The sequence below is a fragment of the Nomascus leucogenys genome, chromosome 20 (genome assembly GCF_006542625.1).
Source record: "Nomascus leucogenys isolate Asia chromosome 20, Asia_NLE_v1, whole genome shotgun sequence".
Classification (NCBI taxonomy): domain Eukaryota; kingdom Metazoa; phylum Chordata; class Mammalia; order Primates; family Hylobatidae; genus Nomascus; species Nomascus leucogenys.
In genome coordinates this window covers 4282264-4300916 of record NC_044400.1, presented here as the reverse complement: position 1 = coordinate 4300916, position 18653 = coordinate 4282264, and positions in this window count along the sequence as shown.

The window sequence follows — 18653 nt, the reverse complement described above, 5'->3', positions numbered from 1 at the left end:
TTTTTTTTTTTTGAGACGGAGTCTCACTCTGTCACCCCAGCTGGAGTGCAGTGGTGCGATCCTGGCTCACTGCAAGCTCTGCCTCCCAGGTTCACACCATTCTCCTGTCTCAGCCTCCTGAGTAGCTAGGACTACAGGTGCCTGCCACCATGCCTGGCTAATTTTTTTTTTTTTTTTTGTATTTTTTTAGTATAGACGGGGTTTCACCGTGTTAGCCAGGATGGTCTCGATCTCCTGACCTTGTGATCCGCCCACCTCAGCCTCCCAAAGTGCTGGGATTACAGGTGTGAGCCGCTGCTCCCAGATGCTAATTTTTCGTATTTTTTAGTAGAGACAAGGTTTCACCCTGTTGGCCAGGCAGGTCTTGAACTCCTGACATCAGTTGATTTATCCACCTCAGCCTCCCAAAGTGCTGGGATTACAGGCATGTGCCACCATGCCTGGCTGAATTTCTTTTATCATACTGTACTAAAGTTAAACTCCAATTAGCTTTACATAGATAGCTCGGAGATATTTTTTAAATTTTTGGAAATAACAGAGTAGTAACAAATAGGTAGCTTTGTATTCATTAATTTTTTTAAATAAAGAGAGGGCGCTATATATATATATGAAATGTGATGGCAAGAATGACGGCTGATGTTAAGATGATAACGCAGTATTCCTGTTTTAATACAATCCTCATTCAGGTGTATCTCTCCTAAAATAATTCTGTACCTTTTGAACACCTGTCATCACCTGGTCTGGTCTAGGGTACCAAAGGGTCCATAATATAACCATATTTGCCATTTCTGGGATTTGTCAGAAGAAACCTCCATTCATTAAACTTTGCAAAGCACAATTTCTTCTCCCTTGTGGCATTCATCAGGATCCTTCCTGCAGGTATTACAATCATACACCTAGAAAACTCAATAGACTTGACTAAAAAACTGTTTAGCAAAGTATTAAGGCACAAAATTAATATACAGAAGTCAAACAATAAACAGTATGAATGTGTAATGGAAGAAAGGACCCACTTACATAGAAAAGCAAAATAAAATACACAAAAGTGTAAGGGACTTTTCAGAGAAATACAAGAAATTTTGAACAAAGGGAAGATGTACCTCATCAGTGGAGTTAACATCCAAAAAATATCAATTCTTTATCACCTAATTTATCATTTCAACATGAGCACCATAAGAAAAATATTGACAGTGGGTTTTTGTGAAACTAGGCAAACATCATAGAGTTTATAAAGAAAAATAATTTACCAAAATAAATCAGGAAAACTCTGAGAAAAAGGAGCAGAGAGGGAATTAGCACTATCTGATATTAAAACATATTATAAAAACCTAAATACTTAAAACAGTGTGGTGTTGGTTCATCAGTACACAAACTGACCAACAGAACATTATAGAAAGTCCAGAAATAATTACAAAAGCATACTTCAATTCAATATATGATAGAGACAGTATTTCACATCAGTAGGGAAAAGATGAACATTTTAATAAATGATAATAGACTATCTGAGGGAAGAGATGTCTTTTTTCCTATTTAGATGGGTACTTTCTTCCATTATATATTCATACTGTTTGTTGTTTGATTTCTGTGTATTAATTGTGTGCCCCAGTACTTTGCTAAAGAGTTTTTCTGTCAAGTCTCTTGAATTTTCTAGATACACAATTATAATATCTGGCAGGAAGGATTTTAATGGATGCTGAGAGGAGGCATACTCCAGTAAAACCAGTATAAATTTCAAATGAATCAAAGATCTACACATAAAATACAGAGAGCATATAAATATTGGAAGAAAGCACAGAATTTCTTTTTAACATTGCAGTGGAGAAGGGAGTTATACTGGTGACTTAAAATTCAGAATTCATAAAATACAATAGTAAATTTAATTAAAAAGCTATAAACAAAGTCAAAAGATAAGTGATAAATTGAGAAACTCAAATCATAGACAAATACTAATCTCTCTAACTCATAAAGAGCTACTAGAAACTAATAAGAGCCCAACCACATAATAAGAAAATCAGCAAAAATATGTATACTCGAGTCGTAGAAGAGAATGTAAATGGCTTGTAAACATAAATAGATGTAAACATAATTAGATGATCAAGTTCACTTAAAATAAGATAAATACATCCTGAAACTACACTGCAATACCATTTTCTTCAGAATGGTAATGGTGTAAGAGCTCGATCGTAGGAAAACAGACCCTCTTATACATTAGGGACAGCTGAAATTAGACAACTCTGATGGAAGGAAATTTTGCAATATTTATTAAAACCAAAATTGCATATACCCATTGATGCAGGATGGTACTTCTGAAGAATTTATACTTATACTTGCCCACATGTGAAATGACTAATGTGTAACTGTATCCATGCCAGTATTGTTTGAAATTTAAAACATGTTTTAAACGTTTGAAACAATTTGAAATAACTCAAGTGCCCATCAGTAGGAGAATGGTTAAAAAGTTATTGTACATTTACAGAGTAGAGGACTACACAGTGGTATTTTTTTAAAAAAGAATGAGGAAGCTCACTAGTATTGAGCATCAAGATGTATTGTTAAATGCAAAATTAAAAGCAATGTATAAAATAGTGTAATTTTATGCTGCTTTTTGTAAAAAGTGAAGGAATAAGACTGTATATTCATATTTTCCGGTGTATGTATAAAGAAACTCTGCAAGAACATTTAAGAAAATAATAACAGTGATCATGGTTGTGTGTGTGTTAAGAGGGTTGTGGAAATAGTATACGGAGTGAGAGCAACACTTTTCACCTTGCCTTTTAACTTTTTTTTAAAGTTTGAACTATGTGAATATATGACATTTTAAAGAAGGGGTTTGAGGAGACTGTTCTTGCCAAGGGCAGCTGTTCCATCACAGACTTAGTCACAAGACAAACCGCTTGCTGCTAGGTAGAGTGGGAAGTCAATTAAAGCTACCTTCTTCATTGACAGAGGACTCCTACTAAAAAGTACACCATTAATGCCACACTTTGGAAAGAGAAGTAATGTACATTTTTCTTTATTTTTGTGGCTTTACCTAAAAAAAGGGAATTATGACCAAATAAAATGTCTTCTCCTTTAAGTTTCTCTTTTTCTTCAACTACTACTACTATTATTATTATTATTATTATTATTATTAGAGACAGAGTAGTGCGATCTCGGCCCACCGCAACCTCTGCCTCCCAGGTTCCTCGAGCTCTTGACCTTGAGATCCACCCACCTCAGCCTCCCAAAGTGCTGGGATTACAGGCGTGAGCCACTGTGCCCAGTCTCTTCAACTATTCTTAAATGTTTTTTTAAAAACCCACTCCTCACCTTCCTTGTAACCTTGTTGTTGTTGTTTTGTTTGAGAAGGAGTCTTGCTCTGTCACCCAGGCTGGAGTGCAGTGGCACAATCTCAGCTCACTGCAACCTCTGCCTCCCAGGCACAAGAGATTCTCCTGCCTCAGCCTCCCAAGTAGCTGGGATTACAGGCACCCACAACCACACCTGGCTAATTTTTGTATTTTTAGTATAGACGGGGTTTCACCATGTTGGCCAGGCTGGTCTATAACTCCTGACCTCAGGTGATCCACCTGCCTCGGCCTCTCAAAGTACTGGAATTACAGGCGTGAGCCACCGCGCCTGGCCGTAACCTTTTTAATGTTATTTTGAAAGCTGAAATTTCCTCTATCTTTGTTGATTTTGCCATTAACATGGGAAATGATTTCAGTTTGTCTAAAGAACTTTAAAGTTTTCTCATCAAGGTGGAAACATTGTTTTAGTACAAGCTTGTCAAATGAAAAGTGTAGTGGAAAGGATTGTTTCCCAAACTGAATTTATGAGAGTTTCTTTGTGCTTAAGGCTCACCTTGTATCTGTCGCCTCTTATTTCACACTCTGGCTTCAGACTAACATCTTACCAACTTATCAAGGTCATTTTTCTCTCCTCTAAGATATTAATTAACAACCCACCCATTTCAGCTCCCTATAACAATATGTTTTGAATTCTTTCATCAGGAAATCAATGAAATATGAAAACAACTACACTCATCACAGCTTTGCACTATCATTTGATTCATTTCCTCCAGAAGCATGGCTGTAACTGACTACTCTTCAGCTGCAACTTTGCCAAATTGTTCAGCTACCTAGAAGTGGGGTAAACCAGACTGTACTATTTTAGTTCTTTGAAAGTTTCTTCCCTCTTCTCGCAGCTGCTGCAGCTGCTAATACTTCATCATAAGTATATCCTTAGACCTCAACCTGCCTAGATTGAAACTGATCCAATCTTCTGTCCAGAGATTTCATAGAAGAATGCATAACTATGACAACACTAGTTTGATGAAAGAAAAGTAAACTCCAATAATCTAGAATTCCCTTTAGCCATTGTTTCAAAGAGGAATTTATCACAGTTTGCATTGTAACTTGGCGTATGTGGTAACAATAACACGAAAGAGCTACTGCTGGAATTAAAAGACTTATATTCAGTTCATTTTTCTTTATCTCCCCTCCGCCTCACCACTGTTTTTTCCCCTTGTGCTTCAGTTTGGTTTCAGGACTATATATAGAATAAATGGCAGATAGATCTTGGGGGAAAACAATTTTAATGCAATATGGTGACCAAAAATGTTTGTTTAAAAAATTAACATAAGCAGGCCGGGCTCGGTGGCTCACGCCTGTAATCCTAGCATTTTGGGAGGCCAAGGCGGGTCAGGAGTTCAAGACCAGCCTGGCCAACATGGTGAAACTCCATCTCTACTAAAAATACAAAAATTAGCTGGGCATGGTGGCATGCACCTGTAATCCCAGCTGCTCGGGATGCTGAGGCAGGAGAATCACTTGAACCTGGAAGACAGAGGTTGCAGTGAGCCATGATGGTGCCACTGCACTCCAGCCTGGGCAACAGAATGAGACCCTGTCTCGAAAACAGAAATAAAAATAAAAACATAAGCATACTATAATAATTGAAGTAGCTAAGTGGTAGATCCCTGAAGGTTTAATATACTCTCCCTCAACTTTTGTGTAATCCCAGCAATTTGGGAGGCCGAGGTGGGCGGATCAAGAGGTCAGGAGATCGAGACCATCCTGGCTAACATGGTGAAACCCCGTCTCTACTAAAAATACAAAAAAAATTAGCTGAGCGTGGGGGCAGGCGCCTGTAGTCCCAGCTACTCAGGAGGCTGAGGCAGGAGAATGGCGTGAACCCAGGAGGAGGCGGAGCTTCCAGTGAGCCGAGATCATGCCACTGCATTCCAGCCTGGGCGACAGAGCGAGACTTCGTCTCAAAAAAAAAAAAAAATCCATATCAAAATATTAAAATCGGTAAGCATTAAAGTACATTCTCATTCTCTTTTGCTGTGGTGCATCTTATCAGATATCCTCTGAGTTACCCTTTGCCTCATCCCCCCAAATTGGATTTAAATCCAGAGACAGGGGTTAAAATATAATTGAGGTAAAATGTGCTGTAGTTTTGTTGTATTTGAGAATACAATGGGGAAGGTACAGAGATAACAGCAAAGTGATAGTGATCCCTGAATGCTAGAAAATGGGGGCCACTCAGGCAAGTTGTTGATGTTGATTATGTATGTTTAGAGACAGGAAGAAGAGAACATGGTGTGGGGTTACACAAGGTTGCTGTGAGGAAATAAGGGTTTAAAGGAACTCTGAATCCAGACAGTCAAGAACACGAGGAAAAAAAAAAAAAAAAGAACATGCTCAGAAGGGGCTGGTAACTAAAGGCTGAGCTCAGGAGATCTCTGGATATTTTTACATTTCCAAAATAAAGGAAAGAAGGCTGATCATGAGATATCTGTGGTTTCAATCCCAATAGCTCTGGATAGGCTGGACACTCAGATGGCTACAAAGATTGCTGTTTTAATCTGAAGCTCATCCAGGCAGAAAAAGACCCTGAATCTATAAGACATCGTTTTTTTAAGAAAAGTTTATTTGCCCTTGCTTAAGAATGGAAGTAGAGTGAACTAGAAAGGAAAGTGATGCCACAGGTTAGGATTCAAGAGGAGAGCAGCAAAAGAGAGAATTGAGATTGCTTAAGAGAGATGGTTTACAGCTTTCAGGCTGTACTGAGCTAATGAAGCAACATACAGCAGTAATTCACCTCATCTAGTTATAGCTTGTCCCTGAGATTGTCCAAGAGGATAGTAATATAGTTGTGGGATTGATCAGATTGTGTGTACTATATTTTGGTGAATGTAATGGAAAAGGCATGCTCCAGAGAGGAAAAGGACTATCAGTCTGTAGAGAGGTATTTGGAAAAGAGATCCCTCCTGGCTTGAATCTTTAAATGGTTGAAAGGTAAGCTTTTGCTCAAGATGAAAGTCAGAGAAAACGCAGGTGAAGTTGCTTTCTGTTTGGGATTTGAGAGTGGTGTTTCATCAAGTATTTAGAACCTAATTTCAAAAGCATAAATAAATTTCCCAAGCCCCTTATTCTCTTTATAAATAGCACCTTCTCACTTATATGCTATTCTTCATTTGTCTGAAAAACAAAATAAGACTTTCTAGTATCTATATCTATCCACAGATACTCAGCAGCTTTGTGGGTCCTGCTTTATTATTCTCATTTGTGATTTCAGAATTTATCTTGAGAATATGCTTATGAAACTAGCCAAAGATGCAAAGTTAGTTGGAATGCCCATTACTTAAGAAAACATGATTAAATTCTAAGTCATCTTCACAGATCTGATTACCTTTAAGAGGGGCAAAAGCAGATTAAATCACTTAAAAGAAATAGATGTTATAAATTTATATAAGAAGGCAGAATATTATCTAGTGTCATGATGTATCAGAAACAAACAAACAGAAACCTCTACACTGATCACTGACCAGGTCTTAATCAGGGTACTGTTCTTTTAGGAGAAAGCCTTGTAATGCAGATGAAATGACAAGGCAAGGATCTCTTCTGAAAGGAAGAAATTCAACCAATATGTCAAAGTTTACTAAATGATAGAAGGAAAGCTTAAGTGAAGTAGAGAAAAGATCACTAAGGTAAGAATAGAATCTAAGAATCTTCAAATATCTAGAAAGGAATGATAGAATTGCGATCAATCATTCTACATTTGAATAGAAGGCAGGGAAAGAGCAAGTTGTAAAAATACTCACTATTTTCATGGAATGACTTCCTTATCATAAAAAGTATGTAAGATTATAGTGAATAAGCATTAAGAAATCTCATCAAAAGACATGCTTAAGTTGGGATTGGGCACGGTGGCTCATGCCTGTAATCATAACACTTTAGGAGGCTGAGGTGGGAGCATTGCTTGAGGCCAGAAGTTTGAGAGCAGCCTGGGAAACATAGCAAGACTCCATCTCTACCAAAAAAAAAAAAAAAAAAAAAAATAGCTGGGCAGTGGCATGCACCTGTAGTCACAGCATCTCAAAAGGTGGAGGAAGGAGGATTGTTTGAGCCCAGGAGTTTGAGGTTGCAGTAAGCTATTATCACACGACTTGCACTCCAGCCTAGTAACAGAGTATAACGCTGTCTCATAAAGAAAAAAAAAAGATATGTTTAATTTGGATGACAAATACTCTTCTGTCTCACAGAGAACATTAAAAGATGAAGTCCAAAATTCTTTCTATCCCTGAAATCCTAAGATTATCTGTAGAATCAAGAATTAATATTGTTCTTTATGAATGACCTAACGGAGATTCTGAAACCTTGGATACCTATCTAATTTTGATAAGTTGGTGACTAGTAATATTCTAAAGAAACTGACATGGCAGTAAGTGTGGTAGAAAAGCATAATAATCCTAGAGTAAGAATGCTGACTCTCCTCACAAATCTTATGACTGTCTACATCTGAATCTCCACATTTGGAAATTACTACATTTGAAATCCAACTTCAAGAGTTGTACAAATGATAATAATATATGTGAAAGTTTAAAAACTATAAAGCATTGTAGGCATATAAGTTTTTAATAGTAGTAATACTGTTAGAAATAAATCATTCCTATTTCTCAATGACACATGCATGAATCTCTCTACTGTGAGTATAAAACCTTTCTCTCCTTGCACAAAACTATGCAAGGGAATTTATCCAAGAATTAAAGAAGGGCGTCAAGGTTAATCATTACTTTTATTTGTTTTTAAAGTTATTTTTACAAGAGTATGCATTCATATAACAAAGTACACAAAGTGTATTGCTCAAATAATTTTAATAAATGAATACACCTGTGCATCCACCATTCAGGTGAAAATATAGAACATTACCAACATCCTAGAATGTTCTCTTATGTTAATACCTCCTCCTCAAAGATAACTACTGTTCTGACTTTCATTTTAACTATCTTAGAAGTTCACATAAATAAAGCCATAGTGTGCACTCTTTTTTTGTGTGTCTGGCTTCTTTGGCTCAACATATTTCTATGAGATTCATCTATGCTGTTGCATGAAGCGGTTGTTCATTCTTTTTATTACTATAGGCTATTTCAATTTAAGAAAACACCAAAAGAGAAGCACTTGTGGAATGACAAAGTAAGAACCTCTGAAAATGTCTACCTCTATAAAAGCAAAAGAACACTAGTAAAAATGGTCAAAATTAACTTTTTCAAAAGTCTGCAAACAAAAAATTTACACCAATCTGAGCAGCATTAATTAAAAACACAACTGGATTTTGGTAAAAACAGTGAGTTTTGTGGCATTTTAACTTGACTTTCTACCATAGTCCTCTTCCCACCCAGATCCAGGGTAGCTCTGAAAATCAGCAGACTTGCATCTTATTTTGTAAAAACCACCCTAGCAGTCACTGAAATGGGAAGAAGGGTTTGGGGTTCCCAAATACTCCTCAGTGAATTGTCAGTATTCGATCTATCTGGCAGCTCCCTGGAAAAGCTCTTTTCACAAAACTTGTTGTTTTTACCTGACTCAAGAGTTCACTCAGCGAGGAGAGCTCTATCCGCAAGACAATTTTCAGAAGCATTCAGTGACAATTGTTTGACATTATAGCTGCCTGGGCATTTTAGCCAAATAAGAGGCTTGCCAAAAAACTTTAAATGGAAATTCTGGAAAATGAGTGCATAGTGGATTTTAAAAAAACTCCAACATATTCCTTGAAACGTAGAAGGCCACATGCATGCCCAGAAAGACCTGGCAAAGCCTTATTCTTTTATCTCTAGCACAATTTGAGGCTCTGTGCAAGTAGGAAGTGAAGGCTAAGGCAGGCTTATAAGATACCTGAACACTGAAGGCATGTTCCAACACAAACACACATAGAGCCTCTGGGCAAAATCTGGGAGACTTATTATTTCAAGGCACTTAAGAAAATCTTCCTCCAATCATTAGCTGACCACTAAGCTAACCAAGCAGAGACTTCAGTGGCTACATGCAACAAAAAGTACAAATTTTACAGAATTAGTCCAGGAAAGTCACCAAACAAAAAAGAACAACAACAAACAGTAACCACATTAAATGCTGGAGGGAGGAATTCTGATTTTTGACGTTACCACATTATATTATATAAATAGTCCAGTTTTCAAAAACAAAAACATATAAGACATGCAAAGACACAGGAAAGTATATCCCATACACAGTGGGGAGAAAAGTAGTTAATAGAAACTGCCCCTGAAGTATCCCAGGTGTTGAGCTTTCTAGGCAAAACATTTAAATCAGCCACTAGAAATATTTTCAAAAAGTTAAAGGAAATATGGCTAATGAATTAAAGGGAAGTGTAAGAAAGGTGTCTTATCAAATAGAGAATATGAAAAAATATATAGAAGTTACTTTTTTAAAAAAAGAATCAAAGAGAAAATTTGTAAGAATTAAACTGAAAAATCTGTAATAATTAAATGAAATAACTAAAACGAACAATTTACCAGAAGAGTTCAAGACCAGATTTGAGCTGGCAGAGGAAGAATCAGCAAAATTAAAGAAAGGACAATTAAAGTTGTCAGTTCTGAGAAATAGAATTTTTTATGAAGAAAAATGAACACAGCCTGTGGAACACACTCAAGAGTACTAAAATGTGCCTAATGGAAACTGCAGAAGGAAGAGAGAGAGAGAAAGAAACAAAGATTATTTGAAGGAACAATGGCCAAATACTTCCCACATTTGAAGAAAAACTTTATAGATCTAGGAAGCTCAACAAACCCAAATGTAATCAACATGAAGAGATGTATCTCTAGATAAATAATAGTCAAACTGCCAAAAAACAAAGAATAGAAATGTAATTTTGTTTATAACACTTTTCTTCTCCTGAATGATTTAAAAGGTAGCTGTATAAAATGATTATAGAACTCTTTTGATGGGTTTTGATGTATAAAAGTATAATTGGTATGATAAACACAAATAGCACAAAAGAATGGGGAGGGAAGGAGCTATAGTGGAGCAAAGTTTTGGTACATTCTTAAAATTAACTTAGTATTAATCTAACGCAGATCGTTTTAATACATCAAATGCAGTCTCCATGGCAATCACTACGAAATTAACTCAAAATAATAGAAGAAACAATAAAGGAATTAAAATGTTACACTAGATAGTAATACAAAAGCAGGCAGTGACTGGGAAATAAAAACACATAAGACATATAGAATACAAATAGCAAAATGGCAGGTGTAAATTCTACCTTGTCAGTAATTACATTAAATGTGGATGGATTAAGCACTTGAATCAAAATACAAAGACTGGCAAAATAGATTTTTAAAAATATGACCCCACTATTGAATCTGAAGTCTTTAAAAGATATATTTTAGATTCAAAGAACAAAGAGATTGAAATTAAAGTAACAGTAAAAATCTCTGGGATTGTAACCAAAGATACTTAGTACTCAAAAAAGACTGGCTATATTAATATCAGAAAAATAGAAGCAAAGATTAAAAAATGACTATTAGAGACAAAAAGAACATTTTATAACAATAACTGGGCCAATCCATCAAGATGGCTAAACAATTATAAACATATATGCACCTAGCAGCATAGCTCCAAAGACATGAAAGTTTATAGAATTGAATAAAGAAATAGACAGTTCAAAAACAATAGTTGGAAATGTCAATATTTCACTTTAAATAATGGATATAACAAAACAAGAGAAGACTAACAAGAAAATAGAAGCCTAGAACAATATAAGCCAACTAGACCTAACAGGCTTCTGTAGAACACTCTCTAGTAATAGCAGAATTCACATTTTTCTCAACTGAACATGGAATAATTTTCCAAGACAGACTGTGTGTTAGGCCACAAAACAAGGCTCAATACATTTTAAAAGACTGAAATCATACAAAGTATGTTCTCCAAACATAACACAATGAAATTTAAAATTAATAGAAACAATTAAAGAAACATACCAAAAATGTAAGCCATGAAGTAAAAACAGTGCTCAGAGAGAAATGTATAACTATAATTATCTATATTTAAAAAGAAGAAAGACCTCAAATTAGTAATCTAAACTTCCATGTTAAGAAAATAGCAAAAGAACAGCAAGTTAAATCTGAAACAAGCAGAAAGAAATTAAGAAATATTAGCAGAGGGAACAAATCCATAAATAGATAACAGAAAAATAGAGAAAAAACAAAACCAAAAGTTGGTTCTTTGAAAATATCAACACAATTGGTAATCCTTTAGCTATACTGACCCTCTCTGCCCCCCACCAAAAAACACTGGAAATAGAAGGCCCAAATTACAAAAATCATAAAGGAAAAATGGACCATTACTACAATCTTACAGAAATATAAGAGATTATAAAAATATATTATAAACACTGTGTGGCAACAAATTAAATAAACAAGATGAAATGGACGAATTGCTAGAAAGACAAACTATTAAAACTAACTCAAGGAGAAATAGAAAATATGAATAGACCTATAAAAAGTAAAGAGCTTCAATTTATCATTACATTTGTTGCAAAAAGAGAAGTTCGGGCCCATGTGACTTCACTGGTGAAAATTACCAAACGTTTAGAAAAAAAATACCAATCTCTACAAGCTCTTGAAAAAATTAAAAAAAAAAAAAAAGAAGTCTTCTCAAGTAATTCTATGAGGCCAGTATGAAACTGATACCAAACCAGACATCACAAGAAAAGAAAACCATAGGCCAATATTCCTTAAAAATGTAGATGCAAAAAGTTCTCAACAAAATATTAGGAAAGCAAGTCCAGTTACATATAAAAATGATTATACACCATGACAAAATAAGATTTAACTCAGGAATGCAAGGTCTGCTTAACACTCAAAACTCAATCAACATGTTACATCCTTTTAATAAAGAACAAAAATCACATGACCATCTTAATAGATGCAATAAAAAAGCATTTGATAAGATACAACACTCCTCTGTTAAAAAACACTCAAACAGCTAGGCACAGATTTCCTAAACCTGATTTAGAGTATCTACAAAATGTACAGCTACCACCATTTATAAAAGTGAAAGACTAAATGCTTCCCCACAAAGGTCAGGAATGAGACAAAGATGCCCTCTCTTGCCACTTCCATTCAACATTGTATTGAAAGTTCTAGCCACAGCAATTAGAGGAGAAAAGAAGTAATAAAAGACATTCACTTTGCTAAGGAAGAAGTAAAACTATTCATAGTTGCCAACGGCATGATATTATTATTTATATAGAATATCCTAAGGAATGTAAATGTGCACTAATACATACATTTAGTGTATGTAAAATTACATGATACAAGAAAATCAATTGTATTTTTATACACTAGCAATGAAATTTCTAAAAATGAATTCAAAAAGACAATTCTATTTACAATAGCATAAAAAGAATAAATACTTAGAAATAAATTTAATGAAAGAAATGCAGTGCTAAAAACTACAAAACATTATCCAAAGAAATGAACGAGGTTGGGCACGGTGGCTCATGCCTGTAATCCCAGCACTTTGGGAGCCCAAGGTGGGTGGATCACCTGAAGTCAGGAGTTCAAGACCAGCCTGACCAACATGGTGAAACCCTGTCTCTACTAAAAATACAAAAATTAGCCAGGCATGGTGGCACACACCTGTAATCCCAGCTACTCTGGAGGCTGAGGCAGGAGAATCGCTTGAACCTGGGAGGCGGAGGTTGCAGTGAGCCAAGATTGCACCATTGCACTCCAGCCTGGGTGACAGAGTGAGACTCTGTCTCAAAAAAAAAGGAAAGAAAACCTAAATAAATGGAAAGACATGTCATGCTCATTGACTGGAAGACTTAATATTGTTAAAATGCCAGGCACAGTGGCTCATGCCTGTAATCGCAGCACTTTGGGAGGCCAAGGTGGGCGGATCACCTGAGGTCAGGAGTTTGAGAACAGCCTGACCAACATGGTGAAACCCCGTCTCTACTAAAAATACAAAAATTAGCCGGGTGTGGTGGTGCACCCCTGTAATCCCAGCTACTAGGGAGACTGAGGCACAAGAATCACTTGAACCCAGGAGGTGGTGGTTGCAGTGAGCTGAGATGGTGCCACTGCACTCCAGCCTGGGCGACAGAGTGAGACTGTGTTTCAAAAAAAAAAAAAAAAAGTTAAAATGGCAGTATTACCAAATTGATTAACAGATTGAACATAATTTTTATCCAAACCCCAGCTAGCTTTTCTGCAGAAATTAATAACTTGATCTTAAAACTCACAAGGAGGCCAGGTGTGGTGGCTCATGTCTGTAACAGCACTTTGGGAGGCCAAGGCAGGTGGATCACCTGGGGTGAGGAGTTTAAGACTAGCCTGGCCAATTTGGTGAAACCCTGTCTCTACTAAAAACACAAAAATTAGCCAGGTGTGGTGGTGCACAACTCTAATTCCAGCTACTCAGGAGGCTGAGGCAGGAGAGTAGCTTGTACCCAGAAGGCAGAGGCTGCAGTTAGCCAAGATCACGCCACCACACTCCAGCCTGGAGGACAGAGCAAGGCTGTCTCAAAAACAACAGCAACAACAAAACACAAGAAAATGCAAAGGAATCCAAACTGCCAAAATGATCTTAAAAAACAGGAACCTACTTGGAGGCTAACACTTCCTGATTTGAAAACTTACTACAAAGCTACAGTGACAAAAATAGTGTAGTATAGGCATAGAGTTATTGGGAATCCAGAAATAAACCCTTACACTATCTTCAATTGGTTTTAACAAGCTTGCCAAGACAACTCAATAAGGAAAGCTCAGTCTTTTCAACAGTTTTGAGACCACATGCAAAAGTATGAAGTTGGACCCCCACCTCATCCTGAGAGGTGACAGCGGGCTGGCTCTTAGCGCCTCCTCGGCCTCGGCGCCCACTCTGGCCGCGCTTAAAGAGCCCTTCAGGCCGCCGCTGCACTGTGGGAGTCCCTTCCTGGGATGGCCGAGGCCGGAGCCGGCTCCCTCAGCCTGCAGGGATGTGTGGAGGGAGAGGCACGGGCGGGAACCCGGGCTAAGCGCGGCGCTTGCGGGCCAGCTAGAGTTCCGGGTGGGCGTGGGCTTGGCGGGCCCGCACTCGGAGCGGCCGGCCGGCCCCGCAGTCCACGGCAGTGAAGGGCTTAGCACCCGGGCCAGCAGCGCGGAGGGTGCGCCAGGTCCCCCAGCAGGGCCGACCCACCTGGAGCTGGGCTCGATTTCTCGCCGGGCCTTAGCTGCCTCCCTGTGGGGCAGGGCTCGGGACCTGCAGCCCGCCATACCTGAGCCTCTCCCCCCTTCCGTGGGCTCCTGCGCGCCTGAGCCTCCCTGAGGAGCACCGCCCCCTGCTCTACGGCGCCCGGTCCCATCCACAGCCCAAGGGCTGAGGAGTGCGGGCGCACAGCGCTGGAAGGTCAGGCAGCTCCACCTGCGGCCCCAGGGCAGGATCAACTGAGTGAAGCCAGCTGGGCTCCTGAGTCTACTGGGGACTTGGAGAAACTTTATGTCTAGCTAAGGGATTGTAAGTACACCAATCAGCACTCTGTATCTAGCTCAAGGTTTGTGACCACACCAATCAGTACCCTGTGTCTAGCTCAGGGTTTGTGGATGCACCAATTGGCACTCTGTATCTAGCTCAAGGTTTGTGACCACACCAATCAGTACCCTGTGTCTAGCTCAGGGTTTGTGGATGCACCAATTGGCACTCTGTATCTAGCTAATCTGGGGGACTTGGAGAATCTTTATGTCTAGCTAAGGGATTGTGAATACACCGATCGGCACTCTGTATCTAGCTGAAGGTTTGTGAATGTACCAATCAGCACTCTGCGTCTAGCTCAGGATTTGTAAATACACCAATCAGCACTCTGTATCTAGCTAATCTAGTGGGGACGTGGAGAACTTTTGTGAATAGCTCAGGGATTGTAAACGCACCAATCAGCACCCTGTCAAAATGAACCAATCGGCCAGGCGCGGTGGCTCACGCTTGTAATCCCAGCACTTTGGGAGGCCGAGGCGGGCGGATCACGAGGTCAGGAGATCGAGACCACAGTGAAACCCCGTCTCTACTAAAAAATACAAAAAATTAGCCAGGCGTGATGGCGGGCACCTGTAGTCCCAGCTACTAGGGGAGGCTGAGGCAGGAGAATGGCATGAACCCGGGAGGAGGAGCTTGCAGTGGGCCAAGATCGTGCCACTGCACTCCAGCCTAGGTGACAGAGCGAGACTCCGTCTCAAAAAAAAAAAAAAAAAAAACACTAACCAATCAGCTCTCCGTAAAACAGACCAGTCGGCTCTCTGTAAAATGGACCAATCAGCAGGATGTGGGTGGGACCAGATAAGACAATAAAAGCAGGCTGCCCCCAGCCAATCCTGGTAACCCCCGGGTGTGTGTGAGCGCTTTGTTGTTTTGCTGTTTGCAGTAAATTTTGCTACTGCTTACTCTTTGGGTACACATTGCCTTTATGAGTTTTAACACCACGAAGGTCTGCAGCTTCACTCCTGAGCCCGCGAGACCACGAACCCACCAGAAGGAAGAAACTCCAAACACATCCAAACATCAGAAGGAACAAACTCCGGACGTGTGGCCTTTAAGAACTGTAACACTCACGGTGAGGGTCCGCGGCTTCATGCTTGAAGTCAGTGAGACAAGAACCCACCAATTCCAGACACAATACCATACAGAACAATTAATTCAAAATGCAGCAGAGACCTAAATGTAACATGTAAAATTATAAAACTCTTACTAGAAAACACTGAGTTAGAAAAAAATTAATAAAATGAATTTTATCAAAATTAAGACCCTAGCTGGGCGCAGTGACTCATGCCTGTAATCCCAGCACTTTGGGAGGCCGAGGCAGGCAGATCACTTGAGGTCAGGAGTTTGACACCAGCCTGGCCAACATGGTGAACCCCGTTTCTACTAAAAATACAAAAATTAGCTGGGAGTGGTGGCACACACCTGCGATCCCACCCGAGGTCCTGAGGCAGGAGAATCACTCAAACTCGGGAGGCGGGATCACCTGAACAGTGAGCCGAGATTGTGCCAATGCACTGCAGTCTCAGTGACAGAGCAAGACTCTGTCTCAAAAAAAAAAAAATTAAAATCCTAAGCACTTCAAAGGAACTCCACCAAGAAACTGAAAGTGACAGCCTACAGAATGTGAGAAAATATTTTTAAATCATATATATAAGGGATTACAACTCTTTTTTTTTTTTTTTTTGAGATGGAGTCTCGCTCTGTCTCGCAGGCTGGAGTGCAATGGCACGATTTTGGCTCACTTCAAGCTCTGCCTCCCGGGTTCACACCATTCTCCTGCCTCAGCTTCCTGAGTAGCTGGGACTACAGGCGCCCGCCACCACACCCAGCTAATTTTTTGTATTTTTAGTAGAAACGGGGTTTCACCGTGTTAGCCAGGACGGTCTCTATCTCCTGACCTCGTGATCTGCCCGCCTCAGCCTCCCAAAATGCTAGGATTACAGGCGTGAGCCATCGCGCCTGGCTTATTACAACTCTTATAACTCAATAATAGAAGGACAAATAACCCGATTTAAAAATAGGGAAATTATTTGAAAAGACATTTTCCAAAGAAGATATTCAAATGGCCGATAAGTACAAGACAAGATGCTAGACGTCATTAATCATTAGGGAAATGCAAATCAAAACAACAATGAACTATCACTCCACACCAACTAGGATGGCTAAAATTAAAAGAAAAAATAACAAGTGTTGTTAAGGAGGTGGAGAAATTGGAACCCTCATACGCTGCTGATAGGATTGTAAAATGATGCAGTCCCTTTGGACAATATCTTGGCAATTCCTCAAAATGGTAACCATAGTTACCAAATGACTCAGCAATTCTACTCTTAGGGTCATACCCAAGAGAAATGAAAATACTCACACAAAAACTTGAACATATATGTTCATAGTAGCATTATTCCTAATAGCCAAAAGGTGGAAACAACCCAAATATCCATCATCTGATGAACAGACAAATAATATGTATACTATACATACAGTGGAATATTCTTCAGCATTAAAAAAATTAATTACTGATATATGCTACTTCCTGGATGAACCTTGACAGCATTATGATACATAAAAATAGACAGTCAAAAAACACCACATATCATTTGATTCTTTGTATATGAAATGTTCGGAATAGACAAATCCATAGAGACAGAACATAAATTAATGGTTGCCAAGGGATATAGGGGAAGTTAGGAGTGACTGCTAATGAGCATAGTGCTTCTTTTTGTGGTAATGAAAATGTTATAAAATTAGATAATACTGATAACTCCACAATTCTGAACAAACTAAAAACTACTGAATTGAACACTACAAAGGTGAATTTTATGGGATGTAAATTATATCTAAATAAAGTTGTTTTATAATCACATATATAAAGCTGTTATATACATATCATTGTGTTTATTCATCCTACTGTTTATGGTTGTTTTTAGAATGTGGATATTATAGATAAACCTTTATGGACACTTTTGTACTTGTCATGGACATATGTACCCACTTATCTTGGATATAGAACTAAAATTGTATTTGCTGGGTCATAAGTTAAGCAACTATAGTAGACATGTTAGTAGAAAGTGAAGCGGCTTTCAAAAATGCATGTATCAATTTATGTTTTTGCGAGCAACATGTGAGAATTTCAATTGATCTACCTTCTTACCAACAATGGAATGGTCATTAAGATAAAATTTTCAGCTATTCTGGTGGATGTGCATTAATGTCTCATTGTGGTTTCAGCGAGCATTTTCACTCCTTACTAATGATATTGCTTTTTCATATGTTTATGAAATATTTGCCTATCTTCTTTTGTGAATTGCTGGTTCAAGAATTTTGCCTGTTTTAAAAAATTCGTCTAAGGAATTCTTTATATACTATCTTTAAACAGTGTCTTTGATCACAGAAGTTTTTCATTTTATTACAGTTCAAGCTTTCATCCTTTTTTATGCTTAGGGGGTTTTGTGTTTTGTTTTGATTATCTTTAAGAAATCTTCACCAACCCTAAGCTCATGAATATATTTGCCTGTGCTATCTTCTAGAAGATTTGTTGCTAAATATTTCTCATGGAGATCTATGATATATCAGAAATAGAGTATCATTTTTATGTATGATGTGAGGTCAGGCACAAGTCTCATTTTTATCTATAAGAATGCCCACTTTATTCAACTATTTATAGAACATACCAACATTTCTTCACTACACTGCAGTGGCACTTTTGTCATAAAACAGGTGACTGTACACATGTGGATATGTTTCTGGACTGTCTGATTTGTTCTTTCAGTTTTTTTTTTTTATTCTTGAGCCATTACCACACTGTTTTAATTGCTGTAGCTTTATAGTAAGTCTTAACATCTGCATGTGAGC